Consider the following 5,750-nt stretch of genomic DNA (forward strand, 5'->3'; position numbering starts at 1 on the left):
CGGTGTTGAGGTAACACACAGTTTCCGAATAGTGGTCCTAATTACGGAAAAAAAGTGGATGATCTATAAGTGGGAAGAACAATCAGACGAGACACTGCGACCATTTCATGGTCGCAGTGTCTCTCTCTCTCTCTCTCTCTCTCTCTCTCTCTCTCTCTCTCTCTCTCTCTCTCTCTCTCTCTCTCTCTATATATATAAAACTGTACTTATGTAAAATACCTTAATATATATACATGTTTTATATTGTATATAAAGGTGGTTAGAGATATATCCGACTATATCCATGATGAAGTTTTTATACAATCTTATTTTCTTGTCCTTTGTCAGACCTCAGCACAAAGTGTGTCGCACCTGACAATAGGTCCGGCTGAGGCTGACACCTGATCAGATTAATGTACCCCGTTATATTACAACGACACATAAGATAAACATTCAGAACAAACCTATTTTAAATGTGTTGGGTTGTCGACAGTTCGATCCCAACAGTGTCCATCTCCTAGATGTTTTCCATAACTTGTGTATTCAGCTCCCAGCCGTGTTCCATGGCTTGTCCGTGTATCCAGCTTTCCAGAAGTCTTCCAGGTCTTGTCTGGATATTCAGGTACCCTAGACGTGTTCCAGGGCTTGTCAGTAAGTCTACAGGGTGCTCGTATGGCACTGCACATATGGTTTTCCAATATTGAAAAAATCAAATACGTTTTCCGCAAAATTTTTATTTATATATATCATATTCGACATGTATAATGTTTATAATGTTGAGCCGTATCTGTGAGGTTTCATAGAAAACCATCGTTCGGCGGTAGAATGTGAGGGTGACTCTCCTAGATTAGCAAACGTGCCCTTTTATTTCTATTTTAACCTAAGGTCCACCATTTTAACTGGCATCAATGAGGACAGGAAGCTGTCCTCAAAGGGTTCCCAATTTTCCCCATTAATGTCGATAGGAATAACTCCTTAATAACTTACATACAAGAAAATTTTGGTACATCGTATTATCCAATATATAGTTTACTTGAGTTTACCTGAGAGCCCCTAACACTAGTGGCCTCCAAGAGGACATTTGCCTTGCCCCATTTATCCCCCCCATTTGCCTTGATGATCTTTTCCAGCGGTACTTTAAAGGTTAACAGGGTTTTGACATTTACGGCATAATGTGTTTCATGGCTACTACGTCTATCCGGCTTCGGCGGGTAGGCGTAGTTATTATCCATTCTTTACTACTCGTTAATGTTGTAATTGGCCTAACTTCGAGGATGCAAGAGGGCAAAGAGACGTGAATTCAGAGACATTTGTATATTAAATGCTCAAGATATGTGTAAATATTTCATTCAAAATTATCTATTGCCAGAAGTCTTGGCCAAATATCCCCCAGTTTGCTTTCTGTAGGTAGTAATTGAGTGACTGTAACCTATCCACCGCTGCCCACTGGATGGGGGGGCGGTGTGCAGGATAAACATATCAATTGTGACACTAACTCTCCACATATGTCAGTTGCTTATATTAAAAACTGTACATGTGGTCGGTCTCGAGTCCATTGTTGATATGACGATGTGCATTGAATTTTGTAACTAGCTCATCAAGATTGTAACTTAGCTATATGACTTGTGGGCTCAGTCTCTGAGCCCATTATGTGCCTCAGTTACCGTTTCCACTACCACTACTAGGTTACAGGATGGGTATGGGGTGCATAATAAATGAACTAAACTAACAACAGTCTCAACAGTCTCCGTGGTGTAGTGGTAAGACACTCGCCTGGCGTTCCGCGAGCGCTATGTCATGGGTTCGTATCCTGGCCGAGGAGGATTTACTGGGCGCAATTCCTTAACTGTAGCCTCTGTTTAACGCAACAGTAAAATGTGTACTTGGATGAAAAAACGATTCTTCGCGGCAGGGGATCGTATTCCAGGGACCATAGGATTAAGGACTTGCCCGAAACGCTACGCGTACTAGTGGCTGCACAAGAATGTAACAACTCTTGTATATATCTCAAAAAAAAACAACTAACAAGAGGGCATCATAGCCTTCCAGAACAATATGAAGTGATTTCAACATTCTTACGGTGATATCATGTAGACAAAAGGGTATTTACCTATTGGCAAAGGTAAATAATAAATAGTGGGGAAATAAATCGCTCACGGAAAATAAATAAATACAGTAGTTTGTGCGTTATAGCAAATATATTTTTGATTGCATTAAGGCATGTAAAAATGGCAGTATCCTGTTGATCAAGATATTACCAACAGCCAAGAACCATTCGCTATTATATATTCGCTACAGTAATTATGACGATAAAACTTGTCTAATACTCACTTTATATTTCCCTAGTATCTAATGTACTTGATATCTGTTTTAAAGAAAAAAGGAAAAAATTGAATAATGAAAATATTTGCAAAAAAATTTCCAGCTTTTATGGCATTTTATTAAAATCTGACTAAAGTTGCATTTGAAAATCAATAGTGAAGAGGTGAGGCCAAGAGCTGAGGTTCCTCTCTGCCCGCATGCACTACTAGGTAAGCACATACTAAAAGCTACCACTTCTCTATTCCAACGAGTGTGACACAGCCTACCAGAATATAACTTTTAAATTCAAACCGGTATAGGTTTCTTCAACTGACAACGATACTCCAAAACTTCAAAGGCGTCTCTCTCTTTCTTCATTATTACCAATACTTTCACGTTAACCTTGACGAAACTGAATCAGATATCTTTGATATCGTTCGGCTTATGTGCTTTTGTTCTCGTATTGGCATCCTTAGTGATATTTATCGCCTTTTGAATATCCCGCACATTTGATGGTGCTACACACAGCCTTCCCGCATGGGTGTAGGCTTGACGAAACAGGTTCTACAATATTAGGTGATACTGCATGACTGATGACCAGTTCCTGGTCAAATTACAATTCGAGTTCTATAACAACCTAGTTATTAAAGCCAGACAAGGGCAACATTGCTACCAATACTAATGTCTATAAAAGTTAAATCACGCACGATCTGTTCCTGCCCATCAGGACAACGCGATAAATATTGACTGTTCATTGTCGGTTCATTTTAAATTCTGTTGATCTCTCGAGTTGCGCAGTAATTTAGAGAAGCGTTCCCTGTGTCTGTAACAATAGGGTGAATATATTATATACTAAACAAATGTATATAGTTGGCTTGCCAAGATAAATTCGTTGTAAAAAAAAAACTGCTCTCATAAATTGTTAGCCATGAAGTTTGACTGCTGGGTTTTACTGCTTGTTCTCACAAAAACGAGGCAATTCCAATTGGCTGTATGTTATTGGTCAACTGTTTTATTGTTATATTTTGCTTTGCGTTGAATTATATTACAATTTTCTGCAATCTCTCGTGAAACAACGTTTCAAAGCCAGGTGTTTATATATTGCCTGTAATCTATTGTACAGTGTTGTATTTATGCTGCCCGAGGTTATTGTTTCATGCATATAATGGATTTATGCAGGCTAGTGCATTATATTGTGGCGTATGATGAATATACTTTTTGACGTGCCTGCTGCACATACATTCATTCTCTCATTCTCTCTCTCTCTCTCTCCTTCGACCTTATGAGCACATACAGATAAGCAAACACACACACACACGCCTGGTGGCTGAATGGACAGCACTCAGGGCTAGTAATCCTGGGGGACCGGGGATCGATCCCCGGCGATGGCGGAAAACAAGTGGCAGAGTTTATTTCACCCTGATGCCCCCTGTTACCTAGCAGTAAATAGGTACCTGGGAGTTAGACAGCTGTTACTGGCTTCTTCCTGTGTGTGTGTGTGTGTGTGTGTGTGTGTGTGTGTGTATGAAAAAAATGATCGTTGATTGGCAGTTGAGAGGCGGGCCGAAAGAGCAGAGCTCAACCCCAGTAAGCACAACTAGGTGAAAACACACACACTCAAAGTCGGGAGTCAGCACATTAGACAAGCGACGGTTAGAAACGTGGGGTCCAAGAGCTAACAGCTCAATCCTGCAGGCACAAATAGTAAATACCTGTTACAACCAATATACTGTATTAGGAATACAATATAATAGAGGAATATACTCTACTAGCATACAGTAGACTAGTAGAGTGTAGACCAAAGTGATGTTGTTTGTTGGTGTTTTAGCCTCAGCTATTCGGAACAAAATTTCCATGTAGCACGGGCTATAGTGAGCCCGGAACAAAGTAACGGTTGAGCAGTCTTTATGAGCGACATACACTGTGTGTGACTGATGAGTGGTCGGTCGGTATGAGTGTTATACACTGTGTGGCGGGTGAGTGGCCGCTATGAGCAACATACACTGTGTGTGACGGGTGAGTGGCCGCTATGAGCGACATACACTGTGTGTGACGGGTGAGTGGTCGCTATGAGCGACACACAGTGTAGGTCAGGGTTGATAACAGGCAAATAGCCCTCAACCCGGCTCTGACGACCACCTGATTATACCATAAACCTCTGTACAAGGAACGGCGTGTGTAGCAGGAACAGCAGGGTGGGAAAAGAGAAAAGGGAGAATAGGAAGAAGCGTAAATGACGATGAAGCGAATAAGGAAGAGGAAAAGGAGCAATAACACCATAAACAGAAGACGGCGAGGAAGTGTAGTGGCGTGATGGAAAGGGCGAGAGGGAGGGAAGGATTAAGAAAAATGACCAAGAAAGGAAAATAAAAATAGAGTGCGAGAGAGTGAGAGAAAGTGAGAGTGCGAGCGAGTGAGAGTGAGCCAGAGTAGCCAGCGTCGCCTAGGCAACAGGGACGCCACCGTTATAACTCATTCACAATCATAATAGTATTTTTAAACGTCCGGCTTGTTGCTATGGATGTAAGAGAGAGTTTGTGTGTTTGTTTGTTACTTGTTAGTGTTGGTGCGCGAGTATGTCCTCGCCCGTTTGTGTCAGCAGGAGTTGAGCTCTAGCTCAACAGTTCCCGCTACCTTTAGTAGCATAAGATCGTATTCGTGCAGCCTTCCTTCCTTCCTTCCTTCCTTCCTTCTTTCACCGTTGACGACCTACAAATAATTTGGAAAAACAAGCTGGGAAAAAGAAAATATAATTGTCAGGAGAAAGCACTAAGCCATTACGACTATATAGCATTTGGAAGGAAATTGGAATATGAGGCTAAGGATTTAGGCCAGGACAGGGGAAGGGAATGATGCCCAAGCACTTTGACTGCCGGGAATTGAACTCAAAATCAGCAAAAAGGGAGACCGTCGCTCTTCCGTTCAGTTCAAGTGGTTGGGATAATAATAATACTTATTAAAAAGAAGGCAGAGAGTGATTAAGTGAGAGACAAGGCTTGAGACTGGAAGTCGGCAAAATGTGGTGAACCAAAAGGAGCAGTTTTAGGTTCGCTACTCTTCTTCGTGTACAGAAGTCACTCGCCTGTAAAAGTGGATTTTATATCAGTGTGTTCTGATGACGCGAAATGGATGACCAATGATCGACGGCGGATGTACAGCTTCGCTGGAGAAGTGATCAAGTGAGCTGAAGGGAGAGGACTGTTGTTGTTATAGATAGAGGAGGGTGAAGGGGGGCGGGGGACACTGAGGGAGGTGAAACCTGTAATGATCCCTTTGCTTCCCGGGAGGTTAGACAGTTATCATCTTACCTGACTCCCCTTGATTATCTCTCTCTATACCATAGTCAGAAGCTATAATGTAACATACATATTACTGAAGGTACAACATCCTAAGAGAGAGAGAGAGAGAGAGAGAGAGAGGGAGGGAGGGGAAAGAGATGAGTGGGGTTGACCAGATGACCAATAACAAGT

Source organism: Procambarus clarkii, chromosome 81 (assembly GCF_040958095.1).
Source record: "Procambarus clarkii isolate CNS0578487 chromosome 81, FALCON_Pclarkii_2.0, whole genome shotgun sequence".
Taxonomy (NCBI): Eukaryota; Metazoa; Arthropoda; class Malacostraca; order Decapoda; family Cambaridae; genus Procambarus; species Procambarus clarkii.